At 43.3% G+C, this 14,804-nt stretch overlaps 1 long non-coding RNA gene across 23 annotated transcripts in view; it reads left to right on the top strand.

Annotated features, from left to right (window-relative positions):
- LOC138740571 (uncharacterized) overlaps nucleotides 1-14,804 on the top strand; it is a 589,788-nt gene that overhangs the window by 51,625 nt on the left and 523,359 nt on the right. For 20 of the 23 annotated variants that reach the window (XR_011343011.1, XR_011343022.1, XR_011343026.1 and 17 more), the window contains one exon: nucleotides 140-309. The exons of the other annotated variants lie outside the window; for them this stretch is intronic. This is a non-coding gene — a long non-coding RNA (uncharacterized lncRNA). The remainder of the gene's footprint in view (nucleotides 1-139; nucleotides 310-14,804) is intronic. 23 annotated transcript variants of the gene reach the window in all.

The following is a 14,804-nucleotide window of genomic DNA, read 5'->3' as shown; positions in this document are numbered from 1 at the left end:
AAACTTTCCTCTCAATTCCCTTTGAACTCTTTCATCTTGCTCACCTTTTGTTTCTAATATCATTTCTGTGGGAATATCTGACCATCTCATCTCGTTATGCTGCTTGTAATTTGTCATCCCTCTCTCTTGTAATCCTCAGCCTCATTTGCTTCAGGGAAAACAACCCTCACCTGTCTTCAAGGAAATATTGCCAGGACTGAGAGGCCTGTATTATGAAGAGAGGTTGAACAGGTTGGGACACTCCTTCCAGAAGTGTTGGAGACAAAGGGGTGTCCTTACAGAAGTTTGAAAATTCATGAGGAGTATAAGGTAGGATAAATAGTCATAGTGTTTTCTCCAGAGTAGGTGAATCTACAGCCTGAAGAAAACTGAGGTCCTCCGTCAGCCAGCTCCCCACCATGACTACCAGCCCCCCCACATCTCCATCGGGCACACTGAACTCAAAACGGTCAACCAGTTTACCTACCTCGGCTGCACCATTTCATCTGATGCAAGGATCGACAACGAGATAGACAACAGACTCACCAAGGCAAATAGCGCCTTTGGAAGACTACACAAAAGAGTCTGGAAAAACATCCACCTGAAAAAACACACAAAGATCAGCGTGTACAGAGCCGTTATCATACCCACACTCCTGTTTGGCTCCGAATCATGGGTCCTCTACCAGCATCACCTATGGCTCCTAGAACGGTTACATCAGCGTTGTCTCCGCTCCATCCTCAACATTCATTGGAGCGACTTCAACTCCAACATCGAAGTACTCGAGATGGCAGAGGCCGACAGCATCGAATCCACACTGCTGAAGATCCAACTGCACTGGGTAGGTCACGTCTCCAGAATGGAGGACCATCGCCTTCCCAAGATCGTGTTCTATGGCGAGCTCTCCACTGGCCATCGTGACAGAGGTGCACCAAAGAAGAGGTACAAGGACTGCCTAAAGAAATCTCTTGGTGTCTGCCACATTGACCACCGCCAATGGGCTGATATCGCCTCCAACCGTGCATCTTGGCGCCTCACAGTTCGGCGGGCAGCAACCTCCTTTGAAGAAGACCGCAGAGCCCACCTCACTGACAAAAGAGAAAGGAGGAAAAACCCAACACCCAACCCACCAACCAATTTTCCCCTGCAACCGTGCCTGCCTGTCCCGCATCGGACTTGTCAGTCACCAACGAGCCTGCAGCAGTCGTGGACCTACCCCTCCATAAATCTTCGTCCGCGAAGCCAAGCCAAAGAAAGAGGTGAATCTAAAAGTGGAGGGCAAAGATTTAAGGAGAGAGAGAAAAAAAAAGACTTCATACTGCTGATTGTCAGTGTATGGAATAAGCTCATAGAGGAAATGGCAGAAGAAAGGACAGATGAACCATTGAAAAGACATTTAGACGGTTATGTGGATAGGAATAATTCAGAGCGATAGTGGCCCAAATGTAGTCAAATGAAGCCAGTTTAGCTAATGTGGACATGTTGTCCTGTAAAGGCTATTCCGTGACATAGAACTCTGCAACATTATGACTCTGTCCAATCTCTTCCCATTTAATCCTGGTAATATCCTGATGAATCCCCTCTGCTATCTCTCCAATGCAACTATACCCACCCCATAGTAGGGCACCAGAACTGCATGCAATACTTCAAATGTGGGCAAGCCAATGTGTCATGAAGTTGCCTTTTTTTTATATTCCAAGACATGGCCAATGAAGTCATGCATTCCCTATGCTTTCTTCACCACCCTACCTACCTGTGTTGTCATTTTCAGGAATTATGGACTAGAATCAAGGGTTCCCTCTTTATATACTTTCATCAACACCCCATTTATCTCTCGAGAAAGAAGATTTATCTCAATTTTGTCTTGTTGGACAAATTAATTTTCTCACTTTGCAGTACAGATAGAATGATAATCTTCAGTAGGATTTGGTTCATACGAATTTACAACTTTGTTTTGAACAACTCCAATAATATGCAGCTATTTTAATTAAAAATGCACTGACACAGAAGTTTGTCAACACTTGACAAAAACTAAATTTTTTTTGGTCACTGGCAGAAGAAATTATAAATATTGGGAATTTGTATCTTTCATTTTCCAAAAGTGGAATGTTTTATGAGCATGGTAATCTCAATTTGTGGGGTCTAAATACAATTCGTACAATATTTAAATAACTCCAATGGTAGCCACTAAACCTCAATTTACATTGATAATTACAATCAGCAATACTAAGTGATGTTTTGCAAAATTTTTAAGAGACTTTCACAAAGGTGCCTTGTGTGAAATAATATCATTCTGTGTTCCCATGTTGTTTCCCATGAATTCCAACTAAATAATAGGGTGATTTTGTTTTTAGCAGCCTTACCTGATCTATATAGCCAAAGTAAATTTACAGCCAGCAAGGTATTAATGTTGGCCTAAATTCTTTATGCACTGGCGCATTTCTATATTGAACACCAATTCTCTGGAGTCTCACATGGTTTTGCAACAAGGGAATGAATTATTGAGAGTGGAAAATGGGAAGCTATTAATTTTTTATCTTGTCACGCAAAAGAGCCTGCAAGTTTATTTTCTGTGGTTACATCTTTATATTGGCTCAACTTGCTGCAATGTCCAAATAAGCTGCTGGAATAAGTTATTTTTAACTCTTTAAGCACTAAATATACTGTAAATATATTCAGTTTTCCATCATCTCAGAATTTCAGCAAGAGCATTTATTTCTCATAAAGGTCATTCAAAACTCATAAAAGTTGAGTAATTACAATTGGAATGATAACAGATCAGTCAGTTTAATGCTGCAGTGTTAATTTTATGATAACTGACTATTATTTATTATAATATTCCTTTGTTGCCTGTTTTATTATTTTATAGCAATGCATACAAATCAATATCAATACATTGCTAGCTTCAATACAGTGCTAGATTTTGTTATAATTTTGCTTATCATTCAATCAATCCTCTGAATTTATTTGGCCAGACCTGGCTCTCAGCTGGAATCATCACCAATTCATCCCCACATCGACCCTCAGCTTATCTGTATGTAGATGGTCAATTTCACCAGCTCTCTACATTCTGGACACCAATAGCATGCTGCAGACCTCTTAAGGGGCAGCAAGGAGGTCTTCTTCCATAATGTATCCAGCACCCATTCAGATGTCAGAACTCCATCCCAAACTTTTCAGGAAATAAATCAACTTTTGCAATATAAATATATAAGGCAGCATTACATTTTAAAATCGTTTCTTACCTTTTCTTATCTAAAGCTTACGCTACAATTCTCATTATAATCAATAGGATCGAGGAAGATTCAGCAGGTTACTCCTGATGTAATATTCAAGAGCAGTAATTCTGAAGAATCGCAGTCAGCCAGACTCAGCCATTGGACTCTATGTCATCTCCGGGGTGGTGTAGATCAATTAATTCAACATTCCAAATGTGTCATTACAGGACTTATGCATTTGAAAGCCTGGAACTTAATGCAATTTAAACAGCTCATCTGTTCTAGGTGAAACACTAGGCCCTTTCCAACTGCCATGTAAAATGGGGTACACTGGGCAAATTGCCCGGTTAGCACACCATTTACTCAGCAGTTAGAAAGGGTCCGACCCGGTCAACCTCATCAGAATCCAACCAGGTCCCTGACCTACCACAGAGGTAGTTAAACTTACCTTGGTCACGTCCACAGGCGATTTGAACAGGAAAATGGCCGACCCATTTTTTCCGGTGATGTCAGTGCTTGTGTGCGTGCGTCACCAGGCAGCCAGCATCTGAACATCCGGCAGTGCTTCTGATCAGTGTGTGATGTGTTATTGCGTGGTCGGGATCCCCCTTAAATCGCCAGGTTAGTGATTTAATGGGTCAATCCCCTGCAATTTGAAAGGTGTCCAGCACCTTTGCTGCAGTAATTTCACCTGGGTCCCAGGAAGACGACCCAGGTGCTGCAATTTAAAAGGGGCTACTAATTCTACCCACCAAGATTTGGCCAAATTAATATTTATTTTCATTTGGTGCTGCAGAATTTGAAACAAAGATTATGGAATTTCCTATATGAAAAAATAATGACTTCTAAACATTTAATACCAAATTGTTCAAAAACAGTTTTTTGAAAACTAAAAAAATGGCCAGACAAAAATGATAATTTGTTGAAAAACTGGCCACTTCTTTGTTATGCAAAAATAACCTCTTTTGAATCACCTTTATGAAGGAGATCACATAGATTACAGAGACATTTGAGAGCAAAGCACTTTGCACAGATTGATCTGATGCAATAACAGTGCTACACAAAACTCACATTGCAAGAAGATGTGGTGATATTTAAGTTTTGTTAAAGGAAAATACTGATATTAGTAAGTGATTTCCTCAAAGTAATATGTTCCAATAATGTTTAGTCAAATTCTCGAGGTGAATGAGAAAACGATGACATTAAATATGGCATAGTCCTCAATGAAATCCCATATTACAGTTTGAGACTAATTCTGGCAATTCATTTGTGCTTCTCTTACAAAATCCACAAGGTTCACAAGAAGTTCAATGGAGTTAAACAAGAAAGTATACATCACTGTGATTGTACTTTAATGCACAGAAGTACTGGTAACGTTCCTTGTGTTCGCTGCATAATATCTCATTATGTGATATGGGACGCAAACGATATCACAAAAGTGTTATCCTTGCAAATACATATCTTATATATTTCATTTCATTTGATTATGGTTAATCTTTAGAAGAAGGCTTGACTCGCAGAGACTGATTTGGTCATTATATCATGGATAAGAATATAAATACTACCAAGGAGTGTTCTGAAGGATATAATGTTGGGCAATCAGCTCAGCAGATTTGTTCAGCTTTGAGTGAGGAGAATGTCTTCAAGACAGAATTCTACAATTTTTGTGTAGTAGTTTTCAACTCTAGTATCCTTGGCATATTCTTTGGGATAAATTTTGATATTTTAATTACCTAATTGTCCAAATCAAGCTGTATCAGTGACTTTAGGTTGATGAGGAAGGTAATGGTGACGTGTATTGTTGTTTACATAAGTACAAATTGCAGATGCATGAAGATTCTTTCTTACTTGTTAAATTACTGCAATATAGCAAGACAGAAAAAGAGATAATAATTATAAAAGAATAGATAATAAATATTCATGGTTGCATTTAATGCAAGAAAAAAGTGACATTTCAATGGTGCAGACAGATATTTTGGTGATCCAGGAGTAGTTTATGCTCAAGGTTAGGGTAGTATGCAGAGGTTCAAAAGCCTGAGAGCTGCAGGACAAAAAAAAACTGTTCAACTTAGGGATGCCAAGAGGTAGCAGCAGGAAGTGATTATAACTGGGGCGATGTGGATCCTTCGAGATAGGAACAGAATCGGACCATTCAACCCTTCAAGTCTGCTCCGCCATTCGAATCATGGCAGATGTATTCCTCCTTTCAATCCAAGTTTTTTTTTGCCTTAAACCCTGAATGATGTTGACTGCCTTTGTGAGGCAGTGTCTCACCTTGATGCTTTCAATGGACAGGAATTCAGTGCCTGTGATGGTATTGCCAAGTTTTGGCACTTTCGTCATCTTCTATCCTCCTGGGTATTCAAGTTTTCAAACCAGAGCATGATGTATTCAATCAGTGTACTTTCCACAGTGCAACTGTAGAAGTTCCAGAGAGTATTCAACAACTTGCCAAATCTCCTCAGACTTCTTAGAAATTAAAGGCATTGATACTCTTTCTTCATGGATGCCTCAATGATACTAACATATTGCATTTGTTCAACCTACCTAAAATAAATGTTGTTGCTGATTTCAGTTTGTACTCAGCATCTGATGCCACTCATATCAGTGTCGAACAGTAGTTGGCCAGCTTTGATGGATTGCAGTTGCCATGATACCACTTTTGCATGGTTGCAATATCCTGGTGAAACCTTTCACCAAGTTCCTCACTGACTGCACAAAGGAGGGAAGAAGTCGAAGGGCAAATGCAGAGGATGAATTTTCAATGACATGTTGCACTTGTATGCTTAAAGTTTTGTGTAGTTGAAGTAGATTTAAAATATGACAGGAAATCACAAAAATAGGTTATATCTAAAGAACAGTACATGATTGGTGATTTTCATGATCAGCAGCCCAAAATCCAAAAGTTTTCAGGGAACAAAATCTTCATTGTCCAGTGTTACTTGAAGTCCTCTGTAACCTCCACCTTACATACCCTATGAAGTAAGATGCAAACTTTCTGAACGAGGGACTTATTCAGTCTCAGAATAACCAATCATTCCAAGACATCCAACTTTCAAATCTCACTCCTTTCTTCATTTCAACATTTTTATTTCTTCATTTTTTAAGGTCTGGCACCACTGCCACAGCCATCTTTTATGACGAGCTCTGATGTCTTTCTTGAACTGTTTCAGCTTATCTGGTGAAGGCACTCCCTAATTTGGATGAGTAAGGAAAGGAAGGATTTGGACTTTGTGATGTTGAAGGCTCAGGATTACATTTCCACACAAGGAGGGTGCACAACTCTGAGGTGAACCTGCAGAGACAGAGATCTCAAAGTCTTGTCCTCCTTGGTGATGGTGATTGAACATTTCAGATGTGATGTTGGAAGAGTCAAGGTGAGTAATTGCATATGATACACATCACAACCAATATTGGTGGAGTGAATGAATATTTATGGCAGTGGATGATCTTCAAGGTCAACAAGGTGATCTTCCACGAATGGTTTTTGAGCTTCAATGTTATTGAAGAGGCACTTATCTAAGTAAGCCAAAAGAATCCCATCATAATCTAAAAATCCAAAAATATTTTGCAGTCATACAGCACGCAAACATGTTTTGGCCCACCATGTCCACATCAACCGTCTTGCACCTCTATATGCAAATTTAACATGAATCCATTTTATTTTCCCCACTTTCCCATGAATTTCCCCCAAAATTCCATCACTCCCCTACTTATGCTGAGCTTGAAAGCAGGTTGTTGATGAAGGAGATGAAAAAGGTTGATCCTCAGACATTGCTCTCAAGAAATTCTGAATTTGTGTTTGACAACTGGAAACAATAGACCTCCAACACCACAAATATCTTCTTTCACGCAAAGTATGACTCCAGCCATTGGAGTGTTTCCTTTTGACCATTTTAGAGTGATCCCACACTCAAATGCTGTCTTGTCATGGGAATCATTCTAACCTCACCACTGGAATCGCTTGTGAGGTGCACATTTGGACCAAGGCTATAATTGGTTCTGCAGCTGAGTGATCTTGGTGAAACCAAATCTGAGAATTAATATACAGGGGCATTGCTGTTGGTCACACAGTATGTTGATTTGCTGAAAAATGAGAGAAGATTGATTGTCCGGTAATTAGCTAGATTGAAGTTGATCTTTTTTTGTTGTGAAAAAGATACACCCAGGTAATTCTTCGAATTGTCACGTCGATGCCAATGTCGTAATTGTATTTGAACAGATAGGTGGTGGCATAAATAATTCTACAATGTAAGTGTTTTTCCTCAAAATCATTTAATGAATTTAATTTAATTAACTGAGGGAATGCAAGGTCATTTTCATTATCAAATTATTTTGGTTCTGATTTTAATTCACAGGGGAATTAGCACTGAAAACCTCTGTTTATTAGTGCTTAAAATACTTGTGTCTTTGATAGATTATCCCTTTGAACTTCTTTTTGTCTTTCTATTCTGTATTCATCTGCACAAACCACCCACATATATTTTGTTACCTGAAGGGCACTACGTAGACATTTGATGTCATTATCATGTATGAAAGAGAGATTGTGTTGGACAAATTTATTGGAGCTGTTTCAGAATGTAACAAGCAGGGTAGATTTAACAGATGAAGATTTTCTAATACACAAGGCATAAGTAAGGACAACAGTGGAAAATTCCCTTCTTGCAGAGAAGAATGTTGCTCCGATAACATAGAAGATGCTTGTCAATAGTCAAGCAAGAGCAATCAGTTTAATCAATATTTCGCCCACTGCTCTAAAGCATTAAATTTCTCCTCCATCAAGAAGGCAACATGTGAACTCTGCAATTGTCAGTACAAATCATCAGTTTCTTTGTGACTTCTGCCTAAGTTCTTCACCTGGGAGGCCAAGTTGAGCCAGGACTGTGAAACACCCAGTCACGGATTGCTTTTCCTTCACTATGGTTTCAGAAGTTCAAGAAGCCAAGTTACAATAATAAGGTACAGTATTTTAATTTGGTTCACATTTTTTGCTGTTGTTGATATGTTTCTGGAAAACTTGATCAATCTTGTTTGAAAAGCTATGCTCATATTCTAAAATATCTAATGGATGAGTGAAAAGCTAAGTGTTCTTTGGCGCATCAAGACAAGTCGCTGATGGAGGACATGAGCATCCAAGTGTACTTTAACTCAAACTATTAATCGCATTTGCTCTGCTGTTACCCATCCGGACCCACTGCAAGGAATTTGCATGTATATTTTAAATGCCTTCAAGAAACATACTAAACTTAACATTTAGTTTCACGTATCTGCAATAAAAGACATTGCCGTCTACTGAGATTGTTTCACCCTGCTGGCAATAAAGGAGGGAAATGGAAAAGCCAACAGCAGCAACATTGATATTATAACCTGGAAAATAAGAATAACAATGTTCTGATGAAACTGACATATGAAACTTTAATTCAGTGGTTTTCAAATTTTGTCTTTCCACATATCCCAACTTAACTAATCCCCATGCCATAGGTGCTCTGTGATTAGTAAAGGATTACTTAAGGTGGGATGAGAGTGAAAGACCAGTGCCAGACTATTTTGCACCCTGGACTGGACTGAATGCAGTGGGGGGCAGGGGGGAGGGGTGGATGCTGACTGCGCTGAGTGGGGGGGGGGGGGGTGGATTTAACCAGCTGAGCAGTGGGTACGTGGGTGCAATACTTGTGATGTTCAACATGCACCATACCACTTCCTCCTTCCGCCTTATCATAATTCAAATTTGCCAGAATTGTTGGAATCTCCCTTTAACAGCACCCCTCTATGGTCTGCACCTTAGGCAGCTGCCTAGATGGCCTGATCGTAGTGCCGGTCCTGTGTGAGTGAAAAGAAAAAGTTTGAAAAGCACTGTTTTAATCAAACCTAATTGACTTGTTATGTGCACGGTTTTATAACTCCAAACGGAATGGGCCAATGACAATTTTTCTCAAACGAAATATTCAGTAACAATTGGGTCAAGAGCAGTGATTCTCAACCTTTCTTTTTTTCTTTCTCACAAACCAGTCTAAATAATCCTGCTTTATCCTTGGATGATAGAATGAGTTTAGATAGGCCTATATTCCAAGAGGAAATAGTTGCTGTTATCTCTTTATTACAACCAGGAAAATCTCCAGGACCTGATGGGTTCCCTGTGGAGATTTTTAAATCATTCCCTCAATTGCTTGCACCTCATTTAGGTTCTATATCATCTGACTCATTTAAACATGGTAAATTGCCAGTATCATTCAACGAGGTGTGTTTTTCACTCATACTAAAAAAAAAGATAAAGATCCAGTTGTGTGCTCCTCCTACAGGCCAATATCTTTATTAAACATGGATGTTAAAATTCTGACCAATGTAGAACATTTTGCCCTAATTGTTTCAGAAGATCAGACCAGGTTATGTTAAAAAGTTACTCTTAAAATTTGTCGCTTAATGGATATTTTGTAGTGGCGGCTACACTGCTAACTGAAATATCGCACAACCAGATAGGTTGAGTTCAGTGAACAAAAGCTGATTTATTGCAGGCTGCCTGGCTGGTCTTATACTCTCACTGGGGCATTACGTGGGTCCCCAACCACGGGCTTCAGAGCCCGGTGCCGAGGTCGGGAGGAAACACCCGATGGCACCATTTTGGACGGCTGCCCCGCCGCGTACGTGAAAGTGGGGCTGGTTCGCCTGCCTAATGGCGTACTGCCACACAGAACCAGCGCCAATGTCCTATTTTGCTGGGCAGCCTCACTTCTTGGGTTGAGCCACAACTACTGGTTCAGTGGGGTCAATGTGGGGTGACTTTAACCTGTTCACCGTAAACAGTTCCCTCTTACCACCGATGTCCAGTGTGAAAGTGGATCCTGAATGCTGGACAACTTTATATGGTCCTTTATATGGACTTTGTAGAGATGATGTGGATGGGCTCCGCCTGACAAAAACGTACTCTGTGGCGTACAGCTCGCTGGGGATGTACGAGGCCCGTGTGCTATGTCTGGGCAGCGGTGGGGGTGTAAAGGAGGCCAACTGGGCCCGGAGGTGGGGAGGTAGACCATGCGGCGACTGCTGGGGGTTGTGAGGTGCATTGACGAACTCACCTGGTAGGGCTAGCGGTGCACCGTAGACCAGCTCGGCTGATGACATCTGTAGGTCTTCTTTGAGTGTTGAGCGGATGCCCAGGAGCACCCAAGGCAGGTCATCCACCCAGACGGGGCCGGTGAGGCGGGCCATAAGTGACGACTTAAGGTGGTAGTGCAATCACTCGATTGGTCCATTGGACTGTGGGTGATAGGCCGTGGTGTGATGTAGCTTGATCCCCAGCCTGTTGGCAAGCTGTGTCCAGAGCACAGAGGTGAACTGGGCGCCCCGATCATTGGTGAGGTGGTTCGGGACACCGAACCGGGCAACCCAACCATTCAAAAGCACTCGGGAGCAGGAGTCCATGGAGGTATCTGGCATTGGGATCGCCTCGGGCCAATGAATGGTGTGGTCTACCACAGTGAAAAAGTAACGGTTACCTCAGGAAATGGGCAAGGGTCCAACAATGTTCACATGTATGTGGATGAACCATTTTCAGACGTGTTCAAAATCTTGTACGGGTGCTCTGGTGTGCCTGTGTACCTTGGAAAGCTCGCAATGGATGCAGGCTCTGGCCCAGTCTGCAATCTGCTTCCGAAGCCCATGTCAGATGAAATGTTCTGTCACCATACGGACCGTGGACCTGATGGAAGGGTGGGAAGGTAATGGATATGGTGGAAGACTTGCTTGCGCCACTGTTGGGGAACTACTGGTCGCAGGGTGCCTATGGAGATATCGCACAGGACAGTGTCCTCACCATGAGGAGTTGGGGGATCCTGGAACCTTAGGCCCGTGATGGCAGTTCTGAGTTGAGGCTGGGTATCAGCGCACAAATGGCTGGTTATGAGAGTGCATTGGCAACCACGTTGTCTTTCCCTGCCTTGTGCTGAATGTCGGTGGTGTACACCGACACGAAGGAGAGGTGACGCTGTTGGCAGGCCGACCAGGGATCCCTTGCCATAGTGAGCGCCAGAGTGAGGGGTTTGTGGTCAATAAAAATGATTAAAGGCCTCCACGCCAAGAAATATTGGAAAAGAAGCACTGCCAGGTACATGCCCAGCAACTCATGATTGAAAGCACTATACTTATGCTCTGGCGGGTGAGGAAGTCAGCTAAAGAATGCCAGTGGTTTCCACTGTCCATTCACCTGCTGCTCCAGGACTGCGCCGATGGAGAGTGCCATATGCAGGTCGGTGCGTGGGTGGACGAGCAGGGTAGCCTTTGCGAGGGCAACTTTCATGGCTTCGAATGCCCTGCTGGACTCTGGAGTCCAGATGAGTGTCTTGACTTTGGTCGCGATGAGGGCGGAGAGGCTACATGATGCACATAGCACCTGGAATGAAGCAATTATAGAAATTGACCATACACGCGAATTCCTGTAGCCCTTGAGGTTGTCCAGGCGTGGGAACTCCCTGATTGCAGCGACCTTCATAGCGGCAGGTGTGGCTCTTTCGGCTGTGATGGTATGGTCCAGGAATGGCATGGACTCTTTCCCGAACTGGCTGTTAGCCGGATTGATCGTTAGGCTGAAGTCACTCAGTCAGGAGAAGACTTGTGTTGTGTCCGGTCTCTGCTAGCGACAAGGATGTCGTCCAGGTAAATGAATATGAAATTCAAATCCATGCCCACTGTGTCCATAAGGTGCTGGAAGGTCTGGGCGGCATTCTTGAGCCCGAACGGCATGCGTAGGAACTCCAACAAGCCAAAGGGGGTGATGATGGCCATTTTGGATATGTTCTCAGGGTGCACAGGGATTTGGTGATACCCGCACACCAGGCTGACCTTGGAGAATACCCTCGCACCTTGCAAGTTGGCCGTCAAGTCCTGGATGTGAGGGATTGGGTAATGGTCAGGTACCGTCGCGTCGTTAAGCCGTCGATAATCTCCGCAGGGGCAGCAGCTATCAGAGGCTTTCGGGATCAAGTGGAGTGGTGAGGCCCAAGGACTGTCAGAGTGTCGAATGATCCCCAGCTCCTGCAGATGCGAGAACTCTTCCATTGCTATCTGGAGCTTGTCCGGCGGGAGCCGGCAAGCCTTGGCATGTACCATCAGGCCTTGGGTGGGGATGTAATGAAACACCCTGTGGCATGGTGAGGTGGTGGCGAACTGTGGCTTGAGGAGGGACGGGAACTTATCCAGGATACACTGAAACTCATCCTTGGGCGTGCTGACCGCGGCCATCTGCAACTGCTCTATGCGGGAGGCATTGAGGCGAATGGATTGGAAGGTACTGGCATCAACCAGTCACCTACCTTGAATGTCGACCAGGAGTCCGTGGGCGAAGAGAAAATCGACACTCCGGATGGCGGTTGGAAGGGACGAAATGGTGAACCTCCACGAGATCTTCCGCTGGCCTATCTGGAAGTGGACGGTCTTGTCTCCATACATCCGGATCTCCGTCGATTGGCTGCATGGTGGGGAGGTCCTCGAGGCTGGTTCCGGGACTCGATGGCTGTTGCTGGGATGATGCTGATCTGGGCCCCGGTGTCGACGAGGAAGCGTCGGCCGCAGGTAGAGGAGGCTGTGTTCTTGGCCAGCTGCCGCAGCCATTAACAGCGGCTGGCCTGCTCGTTTTGAGACGGGCTGACGACACTTCCAAGCCTTGGCTCCCCAGCACTTGTTGAAGAAGCAGAGGCCTGAAATGGATGACTTGCTTCTGGCTATGCTCTTTGAGGCCCCTGCAGGGGCCAGGTGTTCCACCACAGCGCCAGAGGAAGGGTTGGTGTGGTCATGCCCATGATTTGTAACCTGCTGGATTGCTGAACCCTCTGGGAATCATTTGAGCCATAGCTCCTGAGCCTTTTGAGCGACCTTCCTAGGGTCGACAAAGCTCTCCTGGGACAGTAACGGCCGAATGTCATCAGGCAGATGATCGAGGAAGATGCGCTCGAAGAATGGGCATTTGTTGTGATCGTCCATGAGCGCGAACATCTCGTCCATCAACTTGATTGGAGTTCTGACCCCTAAGGCGTCGAGGCGCAGCATCCGAGCAGCACGCTGGTGCCTGGAGAGGCTGAGGGAGCTGGTGAGCACCTGCTTGATGGACCCGTACTTACCTTCCGCGGGTAAGTGCTGAACTCGTTTAGTGGTGGTCTGGTCCAGGGCAGCAACCACATGGTAAAACTTGGCCAAATCTGATGAAGTCTGGTGGAGGTGAAACTGGGCCTCTGCGTAGCTGAACCAGGTCTCTGGCTCCTGAACCCAGAAGTCAGGAAGCTTGATGCCTATAGCATTAATCGAAGGGTCCTTCATGTTGGGTTCAAAGATGTTTGAACCCGTCAGGGTCACCAACTGTAGCGGCGGCTACACTGCTAATTGAAGGATCACACAACCAGACGGGTTGAGTTCAGTGAGCAAAAACTAATTTATTGCAGGCTGCCTGGCTAGTCTTATACTCCCAGCCCGGACCTAGCTGATAACCGTGCTGGGGGGCACTGATGTCACTGGGGCATTACGTGGGTCCCCAAGCACAGGCTTTTTAGTCCGGTGCCGAAGTCGGGAGGAATCCCCCGACAGTGCCATTTTGGCTGGCTGCCCTGCCGCATGTTTGACAAGCGGGGCCGGTTTTTCTGCCTAATGGCATATCGCCACAATTTTATATTTACATTCTAGTGCAGTTCCTGAATGTATTCTTTCACTAGATGCTGAGAAAGTGTTAGATCGGGTGGTGTGGGGGTATTTATTTATGATCATAGAAAAATGTAATTTTGGACCATGTTTTATTACATGGCACTGTATTTGTGCCCTATCACTTCATTTCTCAATTGTCTCAGCCTTTTAATTTGCAAAGGGATACCTGCCAAAAGTTGAATATTAAGTCATTACTTTTTTATTTGATTACAGAGCCTTCAGCAATTGCATTTCAAGGGAGTCAAGATATCTGGGATTTGGAGGAAGGGGATTGAACATAAAGTCTTTCTTAATACAGATCTTTTACTTTACATATCAGACCCTGATACCTCCTTTCCCCATATTTTGTCACTACGTTGCCAGTTTAGTCAGCTTTCAGGGTAGAACTCAAATTTATATAAAAGTGAACTTCTTCCTTTGAATGCAGCTGCTTCAGTGTATACTAGTTCTCCTTTTAAGATTGTGAAAAATCAGTTACATTATCTTGGTATCATAGTTACTAAAAATCATAAACTTCTTTTCAAAGAAAAAATTCTTAACTTATTAAAGCATTTGAAACAATCTTTCATGCATTGGTCTCTCCGTCTATAACTTTGGTTGGCCGTATGAATTCTACTAAAATGAATATTCCACCTAAATTTTTATACTTTTTTCAATCTATACCAATTTTTATTCCTAAATTGATTGTTGACTCACTTGATTTGGCAATATCGCCTTATATTTGGAAAGGTAAGCGCCCTCATCTAAATAAAGTTCATTTACAAAAAGGAATAGAGGCCTGGTGCTACCTAACATTAGGTTTAAGTATTGGATAGTCAACATACATAACTTTACATTTTGGTTAAATTTTCATAACCAAGTTGTTTATCCATCATGGATTACAATGGCTAAAAAAAAAAATCCAGTCCAGTACTTCTTGGATCC

This window comes from Narcine bancroftii, chromosome 8 (genome assembly GCF_036971445.1).
Source record: "Narcine bancroftii isolate sNarBan1 chromosome 8, sNarBan1.hap1, whole genome shotgun sequence".
Classification (NCBI taxonomy): Eukaryota; Metazoa; Chordata; class Chondrichthyes; order Torpediniformes; family Narcinidae; genus Narcine; species Narcine bancroftii.
Note: the sequence above shows the minus strand (reverse complement) of the source record. Positions and strands in the feature narration are given on the sequence as shown.